The following is a 25,269-nucleotide window of genomic DNA, read 5'->3' on the forward strand; positions in this document are numbered from 1 at the left end:
ATCCTTCTCCGTGGAGCGACGTGTGTGTGGACGTGGACGGGGATGGCATTCCACCCTGCCCTGTTTCGCACAGGGAGGTCGGGGGGCTTGACCTCAGGGGGTCCAACCCCCGGCGCGTCAGCAAACCGCTTCCCCGTGTAGGACGTGAGGCGCCGGCCCGGGAGAGGCCGGCCCCACAGCCCGCGAGCTCGTGCCTCACGAAGCGCGCCCTTCCTCTCTCCTCCCCGCTTCTCTCTTTGCACTCATCTTTCCCTGGGCGCACGTTTTCCCGGCAGCACCGTGTTGCACGGCATCCAGGGCGGAGCTGTCTCCTTCGGTTGCCAGGCCCGGGCGTGTGTCGACCTTGACACCGCGAAGCCCGCTGTCGCCCCGGACGTGCTGGCGGCACCCGCCGGTCCCTGGAGTGGAGGCCCAAGCCGGCAGCGTGTGCGCGTCTTCCTCCGCCTCTGAGAGAAGGCGTTGTGCTTTCGGGGAATGGGGAGGTGAAAGGGCCCCCTCCGGGAAGCGCGTTCCAGGAGCTGAGGTTTGGGTGCCTTGCTCTGTGCTTCTAGGTGCCAGAGCGGCTTCTCTCTTCCCGGGACGGAGTGGGGCTGGCTGGGCCAATGCGTCGTCCTGAAGCAAACCCGTGGCAGGGGCTCGGCGCTTCCCCCGTCCGTTTCGGGCGAGCCTCCCAGCTCAGGGCGCCCCCAGAGAGTTTGGCCTGCAGGCCGGCGTCGCCGTCACGACCTCGCCGAGAGCCGGGTCTTCAGCTCGGTGCACTCCGAACGCAGGCTCCGGTGGGTTCGACTGAGGGCGGGCCCCCTGCTGAGGGAAGCGGGGCTGCTGTCAGAAGGCCTCCCGTGCCCTCACAACGAGTGTGTTTGCTCTGCTGTGGGTCCCGTGTCACGGTCGTGGCAGAAGCCGCTCCCGACGCCCTTGCGAAGGGCTTCGCTGAGGCCCAGGTCGGGGGCCTCCTTCTAGGACGGCGCCCGATCTGAGGCCCGGCACGCAGCCTCCCTGAGGCTGCCGCCACCCCCGCCGCGGCCAAGCTTTCTCTCTGGGCGAAAGAGGCCTGCTTGCGGAAGGGAGCTCGGCTTCAGGCTTGCTTCTCGGAGGTAAGGCTGTGGTGCTCACTCGAGGTATCCGGGCTAACCGTTGAGAAGGCATCCTTCTCCGTGGAGCAACGTGTGTGTGGACGTGGAAGGGTATGGCATTCCACCCTGCCTTGTTTCGCACAGGGAGGTCGGGGGGCTTGACCTCAGGGGGTCCAACCCCCGGCGCGTCAGCAAACCGCTTCCCCGTGTAGGACGTGAGGCGCCGGCCCGGGAGAGGCCGGCCCCACAGCCCACGTGCTCGTGCCTCACGAAGCGCGCCCTGCCCCTCTCCTCCCCGCTTCTCTCTTCGCACTCATCTTTCCCTGGGCGGACGTTTTCCGGCAGCACCGTGTTGCACGGCATCCAGGGCGGAGCTGTCTCCTTCGGTTGCCAGGCCGGGCGTGTGTCGACCTTGACACCACGAAGCCCGCTGTCGCCCCGGACGTGCTGGCGGCACCCGCCGGTCCCTGGATTGGAGGCCGAAGCCGGCAGCGTGTGCGCATCTTCCTCCGCCTCTGAGAGAAGGCGTTGTGCTTTCGGGGAATGGGGAGGTGAAAGGGCCCCCTCCGGGAAGCGCGTTCCAAGAGCTGAGGGTTGGGTGCCTTGCTCCGTGCTTCTAGGTGCCAGAGCCGCTTCTCTCTTCCCGGGACGGAGTGGGGCTGGCTGGGCCAATGCGTCGTCCTCAAGCAATCCCGTGGCAGGGCCTCGGCGCTTCCCCCGTCCGTTTCGGGCGAGCCTCCCAGCTCAGGGCGCCCCCAGAGAGTTTGGCCGGCAGGCTGGCGTCGCCGTCACGACCTCGCCGAGAGCCGGGTGTTGAGCTCGGTGCACTCCGAACGCAGGCTCCGGTGGGTTCGACTGAGGGCGGGGGCCCGGCTGAGGGAAGCGGGGCTGCTGTCAGAAGGCCTCCCGTGCCCTCACAACGAGTGTGTTTGCTCTGCTGTGGGTCCCGCGTCACGGTCATGGCAGGAGCCGCTCCCGATGCCCTTGCGAAGGGCTTCGCTGAGGCCCAGGTCGGGGGCCTCCTTCTAGGACGGCCCCCGATCTGAGGCCCGGCACGCAGCCTCCCTGAGGCTGCCGCCACCCCCGCCGCGGCCAAGCTTTCTCTCTGGGCGAAAGAGGCCTGCTTGCGGAAGGGAGCTCGGCTTCAGGCTTGCTTCTCGGAGGTAAGGCTGGGGTGCTCACTCGAGGTTTCCGGGCTAAGCGTTGCGAAGGCATCCTTCTCCGTGGAGCGACCTGTGTGTGGACGTGGACGGGGTTGGCATTCCACCCAGCCCTGTTTCGCACCGGGAGGTCGGGGGGCTTGACCTCAGGGGGTCCAACCCCCGGCGCGTCAGCAAACCGCTTCCCCGTGTAGGACGTGAGGCGCCGGCCCGGGAGAGGCCGGCCCCACAGCCCGGGCGCTCGTGCCTCACGAAGCGCGCCCTGCCTCTCTCCTCCCCGCTTCTCTCTTCGCACTCATCTTTCCCTGGGCGCACGTTTTCCCGGCAGCACCGTGTTGCACGGCATCCAGGGCTGAGCTTTCTCCTTCGGGTGCCAGGCCCGGGCGTGTGTCGACCTTGACACCGCGAAGCCCGCTGTCGCCCCGGACGTGCTGGCGGCACCCGCCGGTCCCTGGAGTGGAGGCCCAATCCGGCAGTGTGTGCGCGTCTTCCTCCGCCTCTGAGAGAAGGCGTTGTGCTTTCGGGGAATGGGGAGGTGAAAGGGCCCCCTCCGGGAAGCGCGATCCAGGAGCTGAGGGTTGGGTGCCTTGCTCCGTGCTTCTAGGTGCCAGAGCCGCTTCTCTCTTCCCGGGACGGAGTGGGGCTGGCTGGGCCAATGCGTCGTCCTGAAGCAATCCCGTGGCGGGGGCTCGGCGCTTCCCCCGTCCGTTTCGGGCGAGCCTCCCAGCTCAGGGCGCCGCCAGAGAGTTTGGCCTGCAGGCCCGCGTCGCCGTCACGACCTCGCCGAGAGCCGTGTCTTCAGCTCGGTGCACTCCGAACGCAGGCTCCGGTGGGTTCGACTGAGGGCGGGCGCCCGGCTGAGGGAAGTGGGGCTGCTGTCAGAAGGCCTCCCGTGCCCTCACAACGAGTGTGTTTGCTCTGCTGTGGGTCCCGCGTCACAGTCGTGGCAGGAGCCGCTCCCGACGCCCTTGCGAAGGGCTTCGCTGAGGCCCAGGTCGGGGGCCTCCTTCTAGGACAGCCCCCGACCTGAGGCCCGGCACGCAGCCTTCCTGAGGCTTCCGCCACCCCCGCCCCGGCCAAACTTTCTCTCTGGGCGAAAGAGGCTTGCTCGCGGAAGGGAGCTCGTCTTCAGGCTTGCTTCTCGGAGGTAAGGCTGTGGTGCTCACTCGAGGTTTCCGGGCTAAGCGTTGAGAAGGCATCCTTCTCCGTGGAGCGACGTGTGTGTGGACGTGGATGGGGATGGCATTCCACCCTGCCCTGTTTCGCACAGGGAGGTCGGGGGGCTTGACCGCAGGGGGTCCAACCCCGGCGCATCAGCAAACCGCTTCCCCGTGTAGGACGTGAGGCGCCGGCCCGGGAGAGGCCGGCCACAGAGCCCGGGCGCTCATGCCTCACGAAGCGCGCCCTGCCTCTCTCCTCCCCGCTTCTCTCTTTGCACTCATCTTTCCCTGGGCGCACGTTTTCCCGGCAGCACCGTGTTGCACGGCATCCAGGGCGGAGCTGTCTCCTTCGGTTGCCAGGCCCGGGCGTGTGTCGACCTTGACACCGCGAAGCCCGCTGTCGCCCCGGACGTGCTGGCGGCACCCGCCGGTCCCTGGAGTGGAGGCCCAAGCCGGCAGCGTGTGCGCGTCTTCCTCCGCCTCTGAGAGAAGGCGTTGTGCTTTCGGGGAATGGGGAGGTGAAAGGGCCCCCTCCGGGAAGCGCGTTCCAGGAGCTGAGGTTTGGGTGCCTTGCTCTGTGCTTCTAGGTGCCAGAGCGGCTTCTCTCTTCCCGGGACGGAGTGGGGCTGGCTGGGCCAATGCGTCGTCCTGAAGCAAACCCGTGGCAGGGGCTCGGCGCTTCCCCCGTCCGTTTCGGGCGAGCCTCCCAGCTCAGGGCGCCCCCAGAGAGTTTGGCCTGCAGGCCGGCGTCGCCGTCACGACCTCGCCGAGAGCCGGGTGTTCAGCTCGGTGCACTCCGAACGCAGGCTCCGGTGGGTTCGACTGAGGGCGGGCCCCCTGCTGAGGGAAGCGGGGCTGCTGTCAGAAGGCCTCCCGTGCCCTCACAACGAGTGTGTTTGCTTTGCTGTGGGTCCCGCGTCACGGTCGTGGCAGGAGCTGCTCCCGACGCCCTTGCGAAGGGCTTCGCTGAGGCCCAGGTCGGGGGCCTCCTTCTAGGACGGCCCCCGACCTGAGGCCTGGCACGCAGCCTCCCTGAGGCTGCCGCCACCCCCGCCGCGGCCAAGCTTTCTCTCTAGGCGAAAGAGGCCTGCTCGCGGAAGGGAGCTCGGCTTCAGGCTTGCTTCTCGGAGGTAAGGCTGTGGTGCTCACTCGAGTTTTCCGGGCTAAGCGTTGAGAAGGCATCCTTCTCCGTGGAGCGACGTGTGTGTGGACGTGGACGGGGTTGGCATTCCACCCAGCCCTGTTTCGCACAGGGAGGTCGGGGGGCTTGACCTCAGGGGGTCCAACCCCCGGCGCGTCAGCAAACCGCTTCCCCGTGTAGGACGTGAGGCGCCGGCCCGGGAGAGGCCGGCCCCACAGCCCGGGCGCTCGTGCCTCACGAAGCGCGCCCTGCCTCTCTCCTCCCCGCTTCTCTCTTCGCACTCATCTTTCCCTGGGCGGACGTTTTCCCGGCAGCACCGTGTTGCACGGCATCCAGGGCTGAGCTTTCTCCTTCGGGTGCCAGGCCCGGGCGTGTGTCGACCTTGACACCGCGAAGCCCGCTGTCGCCCCGGACGTGCTGGCGGCACCCGCCGGTCCCTGGAGTGGAGGCCCAATCCGGCAGTGTGTGCGCGTCTTCCTCCGCCTCTGAGAGAAGGCGTTGTGCTTTCGGGGAATGGGGAGGTGAAAGGGCCCCCTCCGGGAAGCGCGTTCCAGGAGCTGAGGGTTGGGTGCCTTGCTCCGTGCTTCTAGGTGCCAGAGCCGCTTCTCTCTTCCCGGGACGGAGTGGGGCTGGCTGGGCCAATGCGTCGTCCTGAAGCAATCCCGTGGCGGGGGCTCGGCGCTTCCCCCGTCCGTTTCGGGCGAGCCTCCCAGCTCAGGGCGCCCCCAGAGAGTTTGGCCTGCAGGCCGGCGTCGCCGTCACGACCCCGCCGAGAGCCGGGTCTTCAGCTCGGTGCACTCCGAACGCAGGCTCCGGTGGGTTCGACTGAGGGCGGGCGCCCGGCTGAGGGAAGCGGGGCTGCTGTCAGAAGGCCTCCCGTGCCCTCACAACGAGTGTATTTGCTCGGCTGTGGGTCCCGCGTCACGGTCGTGGCAGGAGCCGCTCCCGACGCCCTTGCGAAGGGCTTCGCTGAGGCCCATGGCGGGGGCCTCCTTCTAGGACGGCCCCCGACCTGAGGCCCGGCACGCAGCCTCCCTGAGGCTTCCGCCACCCCCGCCACGGCCAAGCTTTGTCTCTTGGCGATAGAGGCCTGCTCGCGGAAGGGAGCTCGGCTTCAGGCTTGCTTCTCAGAGGTAAGGCTGTGGTGCTCACTCGAGGTTTCCGGGCTAAGCGTTGAGAAGGCATCCTTCTCCGTGGAGCGACGTGTGTGTGGACGTGGAAGGGGATGGCATTCCACTCTGCCCTGTTTCGCACAGGGAGGTCGGGGGGCTTGACCTCAGGGGGTCCAACCCCCGCCGCGACAGCAAACCGCTTCCCCGTGTAGGACGTGAGGCGCCGGCCCGGGAGAGGCCGGCCACAGTCTGCGAGCTCGTGCCTCACGAAGCGCGCCCTTCCTCTCTCCTCCCCGCTTCTCTCTTCGCACTCATCTTTCCCTGGGCAGACGTTTTCCCGGCAGCACCGTGTTGCACGGAATCCAGGGCGGAGCTGTCTCCTTCGGTTGCCAGGCCCGGGCGTGTGTCGACCTTGACACCACGAAGCCCGCTGTTGCCCCGGACGTGCTGGTGGCACCCGACGGTCCCTGGATTGGAGGCCGAAGCCGGCAGCGTGTGCGCATCTTCCTCCGCCTCTGAGAGAAGGCGTTGTGCTTTCGGGGTATGGTGAGGTGAAAGGGCCCCCTCCGGGAACCGCGTTCCAAGAGCTGAGGGTTGGGTGCCTTGCTCCGTGCTTCTAGGTGCCAGAGCCGCTTCTCTCTTCCCGGGACGGAGTGGGGCTGGCTGGCCCAATGCGTCGTCCTGAAGCAATCCCGTGGCAGGGGCTCGGCGCTTCCCCCGTCCGTTTCGGGCGAGCCTCCCAGCTCAGGGCGCCCCCAGAGAGTTTGGCCGGCAGGCCGGCGTCGCCGTCACGACCTCGCCGAGAGCCGGGTGTTCAGCGCGGTGCACTCCGAACGCAGGCTCCGGTGGGTTCGACTGAGGGAGGGCGCCCGGCTGAGGGAAGCGGGGCTGCTGTCAGAAGGCCTCCCGTGCCCTCACAACGAGTGTGTTTGCTCTGCTGTGGGTTTCGCGTCACGGTCGTGGCAGGAGCCGCTCCCGACGCCCTTGCGAAGGGCTTCGCTGAGGTCCAGGTCGTGGGCCTCCTTCTAGGACGGCCCCCGACCTGAGGCCCGGCACGCAGCCTCCCTGAGGCTTCCGCCACCCCCGCCGCGGCCAAGCTTTCTCTCTGGGCGAAAGAGGCCTGCTTGCGGAAGGGAGCTCGGCTTCAGTCTTGCTTCTCGGAGGTAAGGCTGTCGTGCTCACTCGAGGTTTCCGGGCTAAGCGTTGCGAAGGCATCCTTCTCCGTGGAGCGACGTGTGTGTGGACTGGAAGGGGATGGCATTCCACCCTGCCTTGTTTCGCACAGGGAGGTCGGGGGGCTTGATCTCAGGGGGTCCAACCCCCGGCGCGTCAGCAAACCGCTTCCCCGTGTAGGACGTGAGGCGCCGGCCCGGGAGAGGCCGGCCACAGCCCGCGAGCTCGTGCCTCACGAAGCGCGCCCTTTCTCTCTCCTCCCCGCTTCTCTCTTCGCACTCATCTTTCCCTGGGCGGACGTTTTCCCGGCAGCACCGTGTTGCACGGAATCCAGGGCGGAGCTGTCTCCTTCGTTTGCCAGGCCCGGGCGTGTGTCGACCTTGACACCACGAAGCCCGCTGTTGCCCCGTACGTGCTGGCGGCACCCGCCGGTCCCTGGATTGGAGGCCGAAGCCGGCAGCGTGTGCGCATCTTCCTCCGCCTCTGAGAGAAGGCGTTGTGCTTTCGGGGAATTGGGAGGTGAAAGGGCCCCCTCCGGGAAGCGCGTTCCAAGAGCTGAGGGTTGGGTGCCTTGCTCCGTGCTTCTAGGTGCCAGAGCCGCTTCTCTCTTCCCGGGACGGAGTGGGGCTGGCTGGGCCAATGCGTCGTCCTGAAGCAATTCCGTGGCAGGGCCTCGGCGCTTCCCCCGTCCGTTTCGGGCGAGCCTCCCAGCTCAGGGCGCCCCCAGAGAGTTTGGCCGGCAGGCCGGCGTCGCCGTCACGACCTCGCCGAGAGCCGGGTGTTGAGCTCGGTGCACTCCGAACGCAGGCTCCGGTGGGTTCGACTGAGGGCGGGCGCCCGGCTGAGGGAAGCGGGGCTGCTGTCAGAAGGACTCCCGTGCCCTCACAAGGAGTGTGTTTGCTCTGCTGTGGGTCCCGCGTCACAGTCGTGGCAGGAGCCGCTCCCGACGCCCTTGCGAAGGGCTTCGCTGAGGCCCAGGTCGGGGGCCTCCTTCTAGGACAGCCCCCGACCTGAGGCCCGGCACGCAGCCTCCCTGAGGCTTCCGCCACCCCCGCCCCGGCCAAACTTTCTCTCTGGGCGAAAGAGGCTTGCTCGCGGAAGGGAGCTCGTCTTCAGGCTTGCTTCTCGGAGGTAAGGCTGTGGTGCTCACTCGAGGTTTCCGGGCTAAGCGTTGAGAAGGCATCCTTCTCCGTGGAGCGACGTGTGTGTGGACGTGGATGGGGATGGCATTCCACCCTGCCCTGTTTCGCACAGGGAGGTCGGGGGGCTTGACCGCAGGGGGTCCAACCCCCGGCGCATCAGCAAACCGCTTCCCCGTGTAGGACGTGAGGCGCCGGCCCGGGAGAGGCCGGCCACAGAGCCCGGGCGCTCATGCCTCACGAAGCGCGCCCTGCCTCTCTCCTCCCCGCTTCTCTCTTTGCACTCATCTTTCCCTGGGCGCACGTTTTCCCGGCAGCACCGTGTTGCACGGCATCCAGGGCGGAGCTGTCTCCTTCGGTTGCCAGGCCCGGGCGTGTGTCGACCTTGACACCGCGAAGCCCGCTGTCGCCCCGGACGTGCTGGCGGCACACGCCGGTCCCTGCAGTGGAGGCCCAAGCCGGCAGCGTGTGCGCGTCTTCCTCCGCCTCTGAGAGAAGGCGTTGTGCTTTCGGGGAATGGGGAGGTGAAAGGGCCCCCTCCGGGAAGCGCGTTCCAGGAGCTGAGGTTTGGGTGCCTTGCTCTGTGCTTCTAGGTGCCAGAGCGGCTTCTCTCTTCCCGGGACGGAGTGGGGCTGGCTGGGCCAATGCGTCGTCCTGAAGCAAACCCGTGGCAGGGGCTCGGCGCTTCCCCCGTCCGTTTCGGGCGAGCCTCCCAGCTCAGGGCGCCCCCAGAGAGTTTGGCCTGCAGGCCGGCGTCGCCGTCACGACCTCGCCGAGAGCCGGGTCTTCAGCTCGGTGCACTCCGAACGCAGGCTCCGGTGGGTTCGACTGAGGGCGGGCCCCCTGCTGAGGGAAGCGGGGCTGCTGTCAGAAGGCCTCCCGTGCCCTCACAACGAGTGTGTTTGCTCTGCTGTGGGTCCCGTGTCACGGTCGTGGCAGAAGCCGCTCCCGACGCCCTTGCGAAGGGCTTCGCTGAGGCCCAGGTCGGGGGCCTCCTTCTAGGACGGCGCCCGATCTGAGGCCCGGCACGCAGCCTCCCTGAGGCTGCCGCCACCCCCGCCGCGGCCAAGCTTTCTCTCTGGGCGAAAGAGGCCTGCTTGCGGAAGGGAGCTCGGCTTCAGGCTTGCTTCTCGGAGGTAAGGCTGTGGTGCTCACTCGAGGTATCCGGGCTAACCGTTGAGAAGGCATCCTTCTCCGTGGAGCAACGTGTGTGTGGACGTGGAAGGGTATGGCATTCCACCCTGCCTTGTTTCGCACAGGGAGGTCGGGGGGCTTGACCTCAGGGGTCCAACCCCCGGCGCGTCAGCAAACCGCATCCCCGTGTAGGACGTGAGGCGCCGTCCCGGGAGAGGCCTGCCCCACAGCCCGAGCGCTCGTGCCTCACGAAGTGCGCCCTGCCTCTCTCCTCCCCGCTTCTCTCTTCGCACTCATCTTTCCCTGGGCGGACCTTTTCCCGGCAGCACCGTGTTGCACGGAATCCAGGGCGAAGCTGTCTCCTTCAGTTGCCAGGCCAGGGCGTGTGTCGAGCTTGACACCGCGAAGCCCGCTGTCGCCCCGGACGTGCTGGCGGCACCCGCCGGTCCCTGGAGTGGAGGCCCAAGCCGGCAGCGTGTGCGCGTCTTCCTCCGCCTCTGAGAGAAGGCGTTGTGCTTTCGGGGAATGGGGAGGTGAAAGGGCCCCCTCCGGGAAGCGCGTTCCAGGAGCTGAGGGTTGGGTGCCTTGCTCCGTGCTTCTAGGTGCCAGAGCCGCTTCTCTCTTCCCGGGACGGAGTGGGGCTGGCTGGGCCAATGCGTCGTCCTGAAGCAATCCCGTGGCAGAGGCTCGGCGCTTTCCCCGTCCGTTTCGGGCGAGCCTCCCAGCTCAGGGCGCCCCCAGAGAGTTTGGCCGGCAGGCCGGCGTCGCCGTCACGACCTCGCCGAGAGCCGGGTGTTGAGCTCGGTGCACTCCGAACGCAGGCTCCGGTGGGTTCGAGTGAGGGCGGGCGCCCGGCTGAGGGATGCGGGGATGCTGTCAGAAGGCCTCCCGTGCCCTCACAAGGAGTGTGTTTGCTCTGCTGTGGGTCCCGCGTCACGTTCGTGGCAGGAGCCGCTCCCGATGCCCTTGCGAAGGGCTTCGCTGAGGCCCAGGTCGGGGGCCTCCTTCTAGGAAGGCCCCCGACCTGAGGCCCGGCACGCAGCCTCCCTGAGGCTTCCGCCACCCCCGCCCCGGCCAAACTTTCTCTCTGGGCGAAAGAGGCTTGCTCGCGGAAGGGAGCTCGGCTTCAGGCTTGCTTCTCGGGGGTAAGGCTATGGTGCTCACTCGAGGTTTCCGGGCTAAGCGTTGAGAAGGCATCCTTCTCCGTGGAGCGACGTGTGTGTGGACGTGGACGGGGATGGCATTCCACCCTGCCCTGTTTCGCACAGGGAGGTCGGGGGGCTTGACCTCAGGGGGTCCAACCCCCGGCGCGTCAGCAAACCGCTTCCCCGTGTCGGACGTGAGGCGCCGGCCCGGGAGAGGCCGGCCCCACAGCCCGCGAGCTCGTGCCTCACGAAGCGCGCCCTTCCTCTCTCCTCCCCGCTTCTCTCTTCGCACTCATCTTTCCCTGGGCGGACGTTTTCCCGGCAGCACCGTGTTGCACGGAATCCAGGGCGGAGCTGTCTCCTTCGGTTGCCAGGCCCGGGCGTGTGTCGACCTTGACACCGCGAAGCCCGCTGTCGCCCCAGACGTGCTGGCGGCACCCGCCGGTCCCTGGAGTGGAGGCCCAAGCCGGCAGCGTGTGCGCGTCTTCCTCCGCCTCTGAGAGAAGGCGTTCTGCTTTCGGGGAATGGGGAGGTGAAAGGGCCCCCTCTGGGAAGCGCGTTCCAGGAGCTGAGGTTTGGGTGCCTTGCTCCGTGCTTCTAGGTGCCAGAGCCGCTTCTCTCTTCCCGGGACGGAGTGGGGCTGCCTGGGCCAATGCGTCGTCCTGAAGCAAACCCGTGGCAGGGGCTCGGCGCTTCCCCCGTCCGTTTCGGGCGAGCCTCCCAGCTCAGGGCGCCCCCAGAGAGTTTGGCCGGCAGGCCGGCGTCGCCGTCACGACCTCGCCGAGAGCCGGGTCTTCAGCTCGGTGCACTCCGAACGCAGGCTCCGGTGGGTTCGACTGAGGGCGGGCTCCCGGCAGAGGGAAGCGGGGCTGCTGTCAGAAGGCTTCCCGTGCCCTCACAATGAGTGTGTTTGCTCTGCGGTGGGTCCCGCGTCACGGTCGTGGCACGAGCCGCTCCCGACGAACTTGCGAAGGGCTTCGCTGAGGCCCAGGTCGGGGGCATCCTTCTAGGAAGGCCCCCGACCTGAGGCCCGGCACGCAGCCTCCCTGAGGCTTCCGCCACCCCCGCCGCGGCCAAGCTTTCTCTCTTGGCGAAAGAGGCCTGCTCGCAGAAGGGAGCTCGGCTTCAGGCTTGCTTCTCGGAGGTAAGGCTGTGGTGCTCACTCGAGGTTTCCAGGCTAAGCGTTGAGAAGGCATCCTTCTCCGTGGAGCGACGTGCGTGTGGACGTGGACGGGGATGGCATTCCACCCTGCCTTGTTTCGCACAGGGAGGTCGGGGGGCTTGACCTCAGGGGGTCCAACCCCCGGCGCGTCAGCAAACCGCATTCCCGTGTAGGACGTGAGGCGCCGGCCCGGGAGAGGCCGGCCCCACAGCCCGCGAGCTCGTGCCTCACGAAGCGCGCCCTTCCTCTCTCCTCCCCGCTTCTCTCTTCGCACTCATCTTTCCCTGGGCGGACGTTTTCCCGGCAGCACCGTGTTGCACGGAATCCAGGGCGGAGCTGTCTCCTTCGGTTGCCAGGCCCGGGCGTGTGTCGACCTTGACACCGCGAAGCCCGCTGTCGCCCCGGACGTGCTGGCGGCACCCGCCGGTCCCTGGAGTGGAGGCCCAAGCCGGCAGCGTGTGCGCGTCTTCCTCTGCCTCTGAGAGAAGGCGTTGTGCTTTCGGGGAATGGGGAGGTGAAAGGGCCCCCTCCGGGAAGCGCGTACCAGGAGCTGAGGGTTGGGTGCCTTGCTCCGTGCTTCTAGGTGCCAGAGCCGCTTCTCTCTTCCCGGGACGGAGTGGGGCTGGCTGGGCCAATGCGTCGTCCTGAAGCAATCCCGTGGCAGGGGCTCGGCGCTTCCCCCGTCCGTTTCGGGCGAGCCTCCCAGCTCAGGGCGCCCCCAGAGAGTTTGGCCTGCAGGCCGGCGTCGCCGTCACGACCTCGCCGAGAGCCGGGACTTCAGCTCGGTGCACTCCGAACGCAGGCTCCGGTGGGTTCGACTGAGGGCGGGCGCCCGGCTGAGGGAAGCGGGGCTGCTGTCAGAAGGCCTCCCGTGCCCTCACAACGAGTGTGTTTGCTCTGCTGTGGGTCCCGTGTCACGGTCGTGGCAGAAGCCGCTCCCGACGCCCTTGCGAAGGGCTTCGCTGCGGCCCAGGTCGGGGGCCTCCTTCTAGGACGGCGCCCGATCTGAGGCCCGGCACGCAGCCTCCCTGAGGCTGCCGCCACCCCCGCCGCGGCCAAGCTTTCTCTCTGGGCGAAAGAGGCCTGCTTGCGGAAGGGAGCTCGGCTTCAGGCTTGCTTCTCGGAGGTAAGGCTGTGGTGCTCACTCGAGGTATCCGGGCTAACCGTTGAGAAGGCATCCTTCTCCGTGGAGCGACGTGTGTGTGGACGTGGAAGGGTATGGCATTCCACCCTGCCTTGTTTCGCACAGGGAGGTCGGGGGGCTTGACCTCAGGGGGTCCAACCCCCGGCGCGTCAGCAAACCGCTTCCCCGTGTAGGAGGTGAGGCGCCGGCCCGGGAGAGGCCGGCCCCACAGCCCACGTGCTCGTGCCTCACGAAGCGCGCCCTGCCTCTCTCCTCCCCGCTTCTCTCTTCGCACTCATCTTTCCCTGGGCGGACGTTTTCCCGGCAGCACCGTGTTGCTCGGCATCCAGGGCGGAGCTGTCTCCTTCGGGTGCCAGGCCCGGGCGTGTGTCAACCTTGACACCGCGAAGCCCGCTGTCGCCCCGGACGTGCTGGCGGCACCCGCCGGTCCCTGGAGTGGAGGCCCAAGCCGGCAGCGTGTGCGCGTCTTCCTCCGCCTCTGAGAGAAGGCGTTGTGCTTTCGGGGAATGGGGAGGTGAAAGGGCCCCCTCCGGGGAGCGCGTTCCAGGAGCTGAGGGTTGGGTGCCTTGCTCCGTGCTTCTAGGTGCCAGAGCCGCTTCTCTCTTCCCGGGACGGAGTTTGGCTGGCTGGGCCAATGCGTCGTCCTGAAGCAATCCCGTGGCAGGGGCTCGGCGCTTCCCCCGTCCGTTTCGGGCGAGCCTCCCAGCTCAGGGCGCCCCCAGAGAGTTTGGCCGGCAGGCCGGCGTCGCCGTCACGACCTCGCCGAGAGCCGTGTGTTGAGCTCAGTGCACTCCGAACGCAGGCGCCGGTGGGTTCGACTGAGGGCGGGCGCCCGGCTGAGGGAAGCGGGGCTGCTGTCAGAAGGCCTCCCGTGCCCTCACAACGAGTGTGTTTGCTCTGCTGTGGGTCCCGCGTCACGGTCATGGCAGGAGCCGCTCCCGATGCCCTTGCGAAGGGCTTCGCTGAGGCCCAGGTCGGGGGCCTCCTTCTAGGACGGCCCCCGATCTGAGGCCCGGCACGCAGCCTCCCTGAGGCTGCCGCCACCCCCGCCGCGGCCAAGCTTTCTCTCTGGGCGAAAGAGGCCTGCTTGCGGAAGGGAGCTCGGCTTCAGGCTTGCTTCTCGGAGGTAAGGCTGGGGTGCTCACTCGAGGTTTCCGGGCTAAGCGTTGCGAAGGCATCCTTCTCCGTGGAGCGACCTGTGTGTGGACGTGGACGGGGTTGGCATTCCACCCAGCCCTGTTTCGCACCGGGAGGTCGGGGGGCTTGACCTCAGGGGGTCCAACCCCCGGCGCGTCAGCAAACCGCTTCCCCGTGTAGGACGTGAGGCGCCGGCCCGGGAGAGGCCGGCCCCACAGCCCGGGCGCTCGTGCCTCACGAAGCGCGCCCTGCCTCTCTCCTCCCCGCTTCTCTCTTCGCACTCATCTTTCCCTGGGCGCACGTTTTCCCGGCAGCACCGTGTTGCACGGCATCCAGGGCTGAGCTTTCTCCTTCGGGTGCCAGGCCCGGGCGTGTGTCGACCTTGACACCGCGAAGCCCGCTGTCGCCCCGGACGTGCTGGCGGCACCCGCCGGTCCCTGGAGTGGAGGCCCAATCCGGCAGTGTGTGCGCGTCTTCCTCCGCCTCTGAGAGAAGGCGTTGTGCTTTCGGGGAATGGGGAGGTGAAAGGGCCCCCTCCGGGAAGCGCGATCCAGGAGCTGAGGGTTGGGTGCCTTGCTCCGTGCTTCTAGGTGCCAGAGCCGCTTCTCTCTTCCCGGGACGGAGTGGGGCTGGCTGGGCCAATGCGTCGTCCTGAAGCAATCCCGTGGCGGGGGCTCGGCGCTTCCCCCGTCCGTTTCGGGCGAGCCTCCCAGCTCAGGGCGCCGCCAGAGAGTTTGGCCTGCAGGCCCGCGTCGCCGTCACGACCTCGCCGAGAGCCGTGTCTTCAGCTCGGTGCACTCCGAACGCAGGCTCCGGTGGGTTCGACTGAGGGCGGGCGCCCGGCTGAGGGAAGTGGGGCTGCTGTCAGAAGGCCTCCCGTGCCCTCACAACGAGTGTGTTTGCTCTGCTGTGGGTCCCGCGTCACAGTCGTGGCAGGAGCCGCTCCCGACGCCCTTGCGAAGGGCTTCGCTGAGGCCCAGGTCGGGGGCCTCCTTCTAGGACAGCCCCCGACCTGAGGCCCGGCACGCAGCCTTCCTGAGGCTTCCGCCACCCCCGCCCCGGCCAAACTTTCTCTCTGGGCGAAAGAGGCTTGCTCGCGGAAGGGAGCTCGTCTTCAGGCTTGCTTCTCGGAGGTAAGGCTGTGGTGCTCACTCGAGGTTTCCGGGCTAAGCGTTGAGAAGGCATCCTTCTCCGTGGAGCGACGTGTGTGTGGACGTGGATGGGGATGGCATTCCACCCTGCCCTGTTTCGCACAGGGAGGTCGGGGGGCTTGACCGCAGGGGGTCCAACCCCCGGCGCATCAGCAAACCGCTTCCCCGTGTAGGACGTGAGGCGCCGGCCCGGGAGAGGCCGGCCACAGAGCCCGGGCGCTCATGCCTCACGAAGCGCGCCCTGCCTCTCTCCTCCCCGCTTCTCTCTTTGCACTCATCTTTCCCTGGGCGCACGTTTTCCCGGCAGCACCGTGTTGCACGGAATCCAGGGCGGAGCTGTCTCCTTCGGTTGCCAGGCCCGGGCGTGTGTCGACCTTGACACCGCGAAGCCCGCTGTCGCCCCGGACGTGCTGGCGGCACCCGCCGGTCCCTGGAGTGGAGGCCCAAGCCGGCAGCGTGTGCGCGTCTTCCTCCGCCTCTGAGAGAAGGCGTTGTGCTTTCGGGGAATGGGGAGGTGAAAGGGCCCCCTCCGGGGAGCGCGTTCCAGGAGCTGAGGGTTGGGTGCCTTGCTCCGTGCTTCTAGGTGCCAGAGCCGCTTCTCTCTTCCCGGGACGGAGTTTGGCTGGCTGGGCCAATGCGTCGTCCTGAAGCAATCCCGTGGCAGGGGCTCGGCGCTTCCCCCGTCCGTTTCGGGCGAGCCTCCCAGCTCAGGGCGCCCCCAGAGAGTTTGGCCGGCAGGCCGGCGTCGCCGTCACGACCTCGCCGAGAGCCGTGTGTTGAGCTCAGTGCACTCCGAACGCAGGCGCCGGTGGGTTCGACTGAGGGCGGGCGCCCGGCTGAGGGAAGCGGGGCTGCTGTCAGAAGGCCTTCCGTGCCCTCACAACGAGTGTGTTTGCTCTGCTGTGGGTCCCGCGTCACGGTCATGGCAGGAGCCGCTCCCGATGCCCTTGCGAAGGGCTTCGCTGAGGCCCAGGTCGGGGGCCTCCTTCTAGGACGGCCCCCGATCTGAGGCCCGGCACGCAGCCTCCCTGAGGCTGCCGCCACCCCCGCCGCGGCCAAGCTTTCTCTCTGGGCGAAAGAGGCCTGCTTGCGGAAGGGAGCTCGGCTTCAGGCTTGCTTCTCGGAGGTAAGGCTGGGGTGCTCACTCGAGGTTTCCGGGCTAAGCGTTGCGAAGGCATCCTTCTCCGTGGAGCGACCTGTGTGTGGACGTGGACGGGGTTGGCATTCCACCCAGCCCTGTTTCGCACCGGGAGGTCGGGGGGCTTGACCTCAGGGGGTCCAACCCCCGGCGCGTCAGCAAACCGCTTCCCCGTGTAGGACGTGAGGCGCCGGCCCGGGAGAGGCCGGCCCCACAGCCCGGGCGCTCGTGCCTCACGAAGCGCGCCCTGCCTCTCTCCTCCCCGCTTCTCTCTTCGCACTCATCTTTCCCTGGGCGCACGTTTTCCCGGCAGCACCGTGTTGCACGGCATCCAGGGCTGAGCTTTCTCCTTCGGGTGCCAGGCCCGGGCGTGTGTCGACCTTGACACCGCGAAGCCCGCTGTCGCCCCGGACGTGCTGGCGGCACCCGCCGGTCCCTGGAGTGGAGGCCCAATCCGGCAGTGTGTGCGCGTCTTCCTCCGCCTCTGAGAGAAGGCGTTGTGCTTTCGGGGAATGGGGAGGTGAAAGGGCCCCCTCCGGGAAGCGCGATCCAGGAGCTGAGGGTTGGGTGCCTTGCTCCGTGCTTCTAGGTGCCAGAGCCGCTTCTCTCTTCCCGGGACGGAGTGGGGCTGGCTGGGCCAATGCGTCGTCCTGAAGCAATCCCGTGGCGGGGGCTCGGCGCTTCCCCCGTCCGTTTCGGGCGAGCCTCCCAGCTCAGGGCGCCGCCAGAGAGTTTGGCCTGCAGGCCCGCGTCGCCGTCACGACCTCGCCGAGAGCCGGGTGTTCAGCTCGGTGCACTCCGAACGCAGGCTCCGGTGGGTTCGACTGAGGGCGGGCCCCCTGCTGAGGGAAGCGGGGCTGCTGTCAGAAGGCCTCCCGTGCCCTCACAACGAGTGTGTTTGCTTTGCTGTGGGTCCCGCGTCACGGTCGTGGCAGGAGCTGCTCCCGACGCCCTTGCGAAGGGCTTCGCTGAGGCCCAGGTCGGGGGCCTCCTTCTAGGACGGCCCCCGACCTGAGGCCTGGCACGCAGCCTCCCTGAGGCTGCCGCCACCCCCGCCGCGGCCAAGCTTTCTCTCTAGGCGAAAGAGGCCTGCTCGCGGAAGGGAGCTCGGCTTCAGGCTTGCTTCTCGGAGGTAAGGCTGTGGTGCTCACTCGAGTTTTCCGGGCTAAGCGTTGAGAAGGCATCCTTCTCCGTGGAGCGACGTGTGTGTGGACGTGGACGGGGTTGGCATTCCACCCAGCCCTGTTTCGCACAGGGAGGTCGGGGGGCTTGACCTCAGGGGGTCCAACCCCCGGCGCGTCAGCAAACCGCTTCCCCGTGTAGGACGTGAGGCGCCGGCCCGGGAGAGGCCGGCCCCACAGCCCGGGCGCTCGTGCCTCACGAAGCGCGCCCTGCCTCTCTCCTCCCCGCTTCTCTCTTCGCACTCATCTTTCCCTGGGCGGACGTTTTCCCGGCAGCACCGTGTTGCACGGCATCCAGGGCTGAGCTTTCTCCTTCGGGTGCCAGGCCCGGGCGTGTGTCGACCTTGACACCGCGAAGCCCGCTGTCGCCCCGGACGTGCTGGCGGCACCCGCCGGTCCCTGGAGTGGAGGCCCAATCCGGCAGTGTGTGCGCGTCTTCCTCCGCCTCTGAGAGAAGGCGTTGTGCTTTCGGGGAATGGGGAGGTGAAAGGGCCCCCTCCGGGAAGCGCGTTCCAGGAGCTGAGGGTTGGGTGCCTTGCTCCGTGCTTCTAGGTGCCAGAGCCGCTTCTCTCTTCCCGGGACGGAGTGGGGCTGGCTGGGCCAATGCGTCGTCCTGAAGCAATCCCGTGGCGGGGGCTCGGCGCTTCCCCCGTCCGTTTCGGGCGAGCCTCCCAGCTCAAGGCGCCCCCAGAGAGTTTGGCCTGCAGGCCGGCGTCGCCGTCACGACCCCGCCGAGAGCCGGGTCTTCAGCTCGGTGCACTCCGAACGCAGGCTCCGGTGGGTTCGACTGAGGGCGGGCGCCCGGCTGAGGGAAGCGGGGCTGCTGTCAGAAGGCCTCCCGTGCCCTCACAACGAGTGTATTTGCTCGGCTGTGGGTCCCGCGTCACGGTCGTGGCAGGAGCCGCTCCCGACGCCCTTGCGAAGGGCTTCGCTGAGGCCCATGGCGGGGGCCTCCTTCTAGGACGGCCCCCGACCTGAGGCCCGGCACGCAGCCTCCCTGAGGCTTCCGCCACCCCCGCCACGGCCAAGCTTTGTCTCTTGGCGAAAGAGGCCTGCTCGCGGAAGGGAGCTCGGCTTCAGGCTTGCTTCTCAGAGGTAAGGCTGTGGTGCTCACTCGAGGTTTCCGGGCTAAGCGTTGAGAAGGCATCCTTCTCCGTGGAGCGACGTGTGTGTGGACGTGGAAGGGGATGGCATTCCACTCTGCCCTGTTTCGCACAGGGAGGTCGGGGGGCTTGACCTCAGGGGGTCCAACCCCCGCCGCGACAGCAAACCGCTTCCCCGTGTAGGACGTGAGGCGCCGGCCCGGGAGAGGCCGGCCACAGTCTGCGAGCTCGTGCCTCACGAAGCGCGCCCTTCCTCTCTCCTCCCCGCTTCTCTCTTCGCACTCATCTTTCCCTGGGCAGACGTTTTCCCGGCAGCACCGTGTTGCACGGAATCCAGGGCGGAGCTGTCTCCTTCGGTTGCCAGGCCCGGGCGTGTGTCGACCTTGACACCACGAAGCCCGCTGTTGCCCCGGACGTGCTGGTGGCACCCGACGGTCCCTGGATTGGAGGCCGAAGCCGGCAGCGTGTGCGCATCTTCCTCCGCCTCTGAGAGAAGGCGTTGTGCTTTCGGGGTATGGTGAGGTGAAAGGGCCCCCTCCGGGAAGCGCGTTCCAAGAGCTGAGGGTTGGGTGCCTTGCTCCGTGCTTCTAGGTGCCAGAGCCGCTTCTCTCTTCCCGGGACGGAGTGGGGCTGGCTGGCCCAATGCGTCGTCCTGAAGCAATCCCGTGGCAGGGGCTCGGCGCTTCCCCCGTCCGTTTCGGGCGAGCCTCCCAGCTCAGGGCGCCCCCAGAGAGTTTGGCCGGCAGGCCGGCGTCGCCGTCACGACCTCGCCGAGAGCCGGGTGTTCAGCGCGGTGCACTCCGAACGCAGGCTCCGGTGGGTTCGACTGAGGGAGGGCGCCCGGCTGAGGGAAGCGGGGCTGCTGTCAGAAGGCCTCCCGTGCCCTCACAACGAGTGTGTTTGCTCTGCTGTGGGTTTCGCGTCACGGTCGTGGCAGGAGCCGCTCCCGACGCCCTTGCGAAGGGCTTCGCTGAGGTCCAGGTCGTGGGCCTCCTTCTAGGACGGCCCCCGACCTGAGGCCCGGCACGCAGCCTCCCTGAGGCTTCCGCCACCCCCGCCGCGGCCAAGCTTTCTCTCTGGGCGAAAGAGGCCTGCTTGCGGAAGGGAGCTCGGCTTCAGTCTTGCTTCTCGGAGGTAAGGCTGTCGTGCTCACTCGAGGTTTCCGGGCTAAGCGTTGCGAAGGCATCCTTCTCCGTGGAGCGACGTGTGTGTGGACTGGAAGGGGATGGCATTCCACCCTGCCTTGTTTCGCACAGGGAGGTCGGGGGGCTTGATCTCAGGGGGTCCAACCCCCGGCGCGTCAGCAAACCGCTTCCCCGTGTAGGACGTGAGGCGCCGGCCCGGGAGAGGCCGGCCACAGCCCGCGAGCTCGTGCCTCACGAAGCGCGCCCTTTCTCTCTCCTCCCCGCTTCTCTCTTCGCACTCATCTTTCCCTGGGCGGACGTTTTCCCGGCAGCACCGTGTTGCACGGAATCCAGGGCGGAGCTGTCTCCTTCGTTTGCCAGGCCCGGGCGTGTGTCGACCTTGACACCACGAAGCCCGCTGTTGCCCCGTACGTGCTGGCGGCACCCGCCGGTCCCTGGATTGGAGGCCGAAGCCGGCAGCGTGTGCGCATCTTCCTCCGCCTCTGAGAGAAGGCGTTGTGCTTTCGGGGAATTGGGAGGTGAAAGGGCCCCCTCCGGGAAGCGCGTTCCAAGAGCTGAGGGTTGGGTGCCTTGCTCCGTGCTTCTAGGTGCCAGAGCCGCTTCTCTCTTCCCGGGACGGAGTGGGGCTGGCTGGGCCAATGCGTCGTCCTGAAGCAATTCCGTGGCAGGGCCTCGGCGCTTCCCCCGTCCGTTTCGGGCGAGCCTCCCAGCTCAGGGCGCCCCCAGAGAGTTTGGCCGGCAGGCCGGCGTCGCCGTCACGACCTCGCCGAGGGCCGGGTGTTGAGCTCGGTGCACTCCGAACGCAGGCTCCGGTGGGTTCGACTGAGGGCGGGCGCCCGGCTGAGGGAAGCGGGGCTGCTGTGAGAAGGACTCCCGTGCCCTCACAAGGAGTGTGTTTGCTCTGCTGTGGGTCCCGCGTCACAGTCGTGGCAGGAGCCGCTCCCGACGCCCTTGCGAAGGGCTTCGCTGAGGCCCAGGTCGGGGGCCTCCTTCTAGGACAGCCCCCGACCTGAGGCCCGGCACGCAGCCTCCCTGAGGCTTCCGCCACCCCCGCCCCGGCCAAACTTTCTCTCTGGGCGAAAGAGGCTTGCTCGCGGAAGGGAGCTCGTCTTCAGGCTTGCTTCTCGGAGGTAAGGCTGTGGTGCTCACTCGAGGTTTCCGGGCTAAGCGTTGAGAAGGCATCCTTCTCCGTGGAGCGACGTGTGTGTGGACGTGGATGGGGATGGCATTCCACCCTGCCCTGTTTCGCACAGGGAGGTCGGGGGGCTTGACCGCAGGGGGTCCAACCCCCGGCGCATCAGCAAACCGCTTCCCCGTGTAGGACGTGAGGCGCCGGCCCGGGAGAGGCCGGCCACAGAGCCCGGGCGCTCATGCCTCACGAAGCGCGCCCTGCCTCTCTCCTCCCCGCTTCTCTCTTTGCACTCATCTTTCCCTGGGCGCACGTTTTCCCGGCAGCACCGTGTTGCACGGCATCCAGGGCGGAGCTGTCTCCTTCGGTTGCCAGGCCCGGGCGTGTGTCGACCTTGACACCGCGAAGCCCGCTGTCGCCCCGGACGTGCTGGCGGCACCCGCCGGTCCCTGGAGTGGAGGCCCAAGCCGGCAGCGTGTGCGCGTCTTCCTCCGCCTCTGAGAGAAGGCGTTGTGCTTTCGGGGAATGGGGAGGTGAAAGGGCCCCCTCCGGGAAGCGCGTTCCAGGAGCTGAGGTTTGGGTGCCTTGCTCTGTGCTTCTAGGTGCCAGAGCGGCTTCTCTCTTCCCGGGACGGAGTGGGGCTGGCTGGGCCAATGCGTCGTCCTGAAGCAAACCCGTGGCAGGGGCTCGGCGCTTCCCCCGTCCGTTTCGGGCGAGCCTCCCAGCTCAGGGCGCCCCCAGAGAGTTTGGCCTGCAGGCCGGCGTCGCCGTCACGACCTCGCCGAGAGCCGGGTCTTCAGCTCGGTGCACTCCGAACGCAGGCTCCGGTGGGTTCGACTGAGGGCGGGCCCCCTGCTGAGGGAAGCGGGGCTGCTGTCAGAAGGCCTCCCGTGCCCTCACAACGAGTGTGTTTGCTCTGCTGTGGGTCCCGTGTCACGGTCGTGGCAGAAGCCGCTCCCGACGCCCTTGCGAAGGGCTTCGCTGAGGCCCAGGTCGGGGGCCTCCTTCTAGGACGGCGCCCGATCTGAGGCCCGGCACGCAGCCTCCCTGAGGCTGCCGCCACCCCCGCCGCGGCCAAGCTTTCTCTCTGGGCGAAAGAGGCCTGCTTGCGGAAGGGAGCTCGGCTTCAGGCTTGCTTCTCGGAGGTAAGGCTGTGGTGCTCACTCGAGGTATCCGGGCTAACCGTTGAGAAGGCATCCTTCTCCGTGGAGCAACGTGTGTGTGGACGTGGAAGGGTATGGCATTCCACCCTGCCTTGTTTCGCACAGGGAGGTCGGGGGGCTTGACCTCAGGGGGTCCAACCCCCGGCGCGTCAGCAAACCGCTTCCCCGTGTAGGACGTGAGGCGCCGGCCCGGGAGAGGCCGGCCCCACAGCCCACGTGCTCGTGCCTCACGAAGCGCGCCCTGCCCCTCTCCTCCCCGCTTCTCTCTTCGCACTCATCTTTCCCTGGGCGGACGTTTTCCGGCAGCACCGTGTTGCACGGCATCCAGGGCGGAGCTGTCTCCTTCGGTTGCCAGGCCCGGGCGTGTGTCGACCTTGACACCACGAAGCCCGCTGTTGCCCCGGACGTGCTGGCGGCACCCGCCGGTCCCTGGATTGGAGGCCGAAGCCGGCAGCGTGTGCGCATCTTCCTCCGCCTCTGAGAGAAGGCGTTGTGCTTTCGGGGAATGGGGAGGTGAAAGGGCCCCCTCCGGGAAGCGCGTTCCAAGAGCTGAGGGTTGGGTGCCTTGCTCCGTGCTTCTAGGTGCCAGAGCCGCTTCTCTCTTCCCGGGACGGAGTGGGGCTGGCTGGGCCAATGCGTCGTCCTCAAGCAATCCCGTGGCAGGGCCTCGGCGCTTCCCCCGTCCGTTTCGGGCGAGCCTCCCAGCTCAGGGCGCCCCCAGAGAGTTTGGCCGGCAGGCTGGCGTCGCCGTCACGACCTCGCCGAGAGCCGGGTGTTGAGCTCGGTGCACTCCGAACGCAGGCTCCGGTGGGTTCGACTGAGGGCGGGGGCCCGGCTGAGGGAAGCGGGGCTGCTGTCAGAAGGCCTCCCGTGCCCTCACAACGAGTGTGTTTGCTCTGCTGTGGGTCCCGCGTCACGGTCATGGCAGGAGCCGCTCCCGATGCCCTTGCGAAGGGCTTCGCTGAGGCCCAGGTCGGGGGCCTCCTTCTAGGACGGCCCCCGATCTGAGGCCCGGCACGCAGCCTCCCTGAGGCTGCCGCCACCCCCGCCGCGGCCAAGCTTTCTCTCTGGGCGAAAGAGGCCTGCTTGCGGAAGGGAGCTCGGCTTCAGGCTTGCTTCTCGGAGGTAAGGCTGGGGTGCTCACTCGAGGTTTCCGGGCTAAGCGTTGCGAAGGCATCCTTCTCCGTGGAGCGACCTGTGTGTGGACGTGGACGGGGTTGGCATTCCACCCAGCCCTGTTTCGCACCGGGAGGTCGGGGGGCTTGACCTCAGGGGGTCCAACCCCCGGCGCGTCAGCAAACCGCTTCCCCGTGTAGGACGTGAGGCGCCGGCCCGGGAGAGGCCGGCCCCACAGCCCGGGCGCTCGTGCCTCACGAAGCGCGCCCTGCCTCTCTCCTCCCCGCTTCTCTCTTCGCACTCATCTTTCCCTGGGCGCACGTTTTCCCGGCAGCACCGTGTTGCACGGCATCCAGGGCTGAGCTTTCTCCTTCGGGTGCCAGGCCCGGGCGTGTGTCGACCTTGACACCGCGAAGCCCGCTGTCGCCCCGGACGTGCTGGCGGCACCCGCCGGTCCCTGGAGTGGAGGCCCAATCCGGCAGTGTGTGCGCGTCTTCCTCCGCCTCTGAGAGAAGGCGTTGTGCTTTCGGGGAATGGGGAGGTGAAAGGGCCCCCTCCGGGAAGCGCGATCCAGGAGCTGAGGGTTGGGTGCCTTGCTCCGTGCTTCTAGGTGCCAGAGCCGCTTCTCTCTTCCCGGGACGGAGTGGGGCTGGCTGGGCCAATGCGTCGTCCTGAAGCAATCCCGTGGCGGGGGCTCGGCGCTTCCCCCGTCCGTTTCGGGCGAGCCTCCCAGCTCAGGGCGCCGCCAGAGAGTTTGGCCTGCAGGCCCGCGTCGCCGTCACGACCTCGCCGAGAGCCGTGTCTTCAGCTCGGTGCACTCCGAACGCAGGCTCCGGTGGGTTCGACTGAGGGCGGGCGCCCGGCTGAGGGAAGTGGGGCTGCTGTCAGAAGGCCTCCCGTGCCCTCACAACGAGTGTGTTTGCTCTGCTGTGGGTCCCGCGTCACAGTCGTGGCAGGAGCCGCTCCCGACGCCCTTGCGAAGGGCTTCGCTGAGGCCCAGGTCGGGGGCCTCCTTCTAGGACAGCCCCCGACCTGAGGCCCGGCACGCAGCCTTCCTGAGGCTTCCGCCACCCCCGCCCCGGCCAAACTTTCTCTCTGGGCGAAAGAGGCTTGCTCGCGGAAGGGAGCTCGTCTTCAGGCTTGCTTCTCGGAGGTAAGGCTGTGGTGCTCACTCGAGGTTTCCGGGCTAAGCGTTGAGAAGGCATCCTTCTCCGTGGAGCGACGTGTGTGTGGACGTGGATGGGGATGGCATTCCACCCTGCCCTGTTTCGCACAGGGAGGTCGGGGGGCTTGACCGCAGGGGGTCCAACCCCCGGCGCATCAGCAAACCGCTTCCCCGTGTAGGACGTGAGGCGCCGGCCCGGGAGAGGCCGGCCACAGAGCCCGGGCGCTCATGCCTCACGAAGCGCGCCCTGCCTCTCTCCTCCCCGCTTCTCTCTTTGCACTCATCTTTCCCTGGGCGCACGTTTTCCCGGCAGCACCGTGTTGCACGGAATCCAGGGCGGAGCTGTCTCCTTCGGTTGCCAGGCCCGGGCGTGTGTCGACCTTGACACCGCGAAGCCCGCTGTCGCCCCGGACGTGCTGGCGGCACCCGCCGGTCCCTGGAGTGGAGGCCCAAGCCGGCAGCGTGTGCGCGTCTTCCTCCGCCTCTGAGAGAAGGCGTTGTGCTTTCGGGGAATGGGGAGGTGAAAGGGCCCCCTCCGGGAAGCGCGTTCCAGGAGCTGAGGTTTGGGTGCCTTGCTCTGTGCTTCTAGGTGCCAGAGCGGCTTCTCTCTTCCCGGGACGGAGTGGGGCTGGCTGGGCCAATGCGTCGTCCTGAAGCAAACCCGTGGCAGGGGCTCGGCGCTTCCCCCGTCCGTTTCGGGCGAGCCTCCCAGCTCAGGGCGCCCCCAGAGAGTTTGGCCTGCAGGCCGGCGTCGCCGTCACGACCTCGCCGAGAGCCGGGTGTTCAGCTCGGTGCACTCCGAACGCAGGCTCCGGTGGGTTCGACTGAGGGCGGGCCCCCTGCTGAGGGAAGCGGGGCTGCTGTCAGAAGGCCTCCCGTGCCCTCACAACGAGTGTGTTTGCTTTGCTGTGGGTCCCGCGTCACGGTCGTGGCAGGAGCTGCTCCCGACGCCCTTGCGAAGGGCTTCGCTGAGGCCCAGGTCGGGGGCCTCCTTCTAGGACGGCCCCCGACCTGAGGCCTGGCACGCAGCCTCCCTGAGGCTGCCGCCACCCCCGCCGCGGCCAAGCTTTCTCTCTAGGCGAAAGAGGCCTGCTCGCGGAAGGGAGCTCGGCTTCAGGCTTGCTTCTCGGAGGTAAGGCTGTGGTGCTCACTCGAGTTTTCCGGGCTAAGCGTTGAGAAGGCATCCTTCTCCGTGGAGCGACGTGTGTGTGGACGTGGACGGGGTTGGCATTCCACCCAGCCCTGTTTCGCACAGGGAGGTCGGGGGGCTTGACCTCAGGGGGTCCAACCCCCGGCGC

The sequence above is a fragment of the Martes martes genome, assembly GCF_963455335.1.
Source record: "Martes martes genome assembly, chromosome: 2".
Lineage (NCBI taxonomy): Eukaryota > Metazoa > Chordata > Mammalia > Carnivora > Mustelidae > Martes > Martes martes.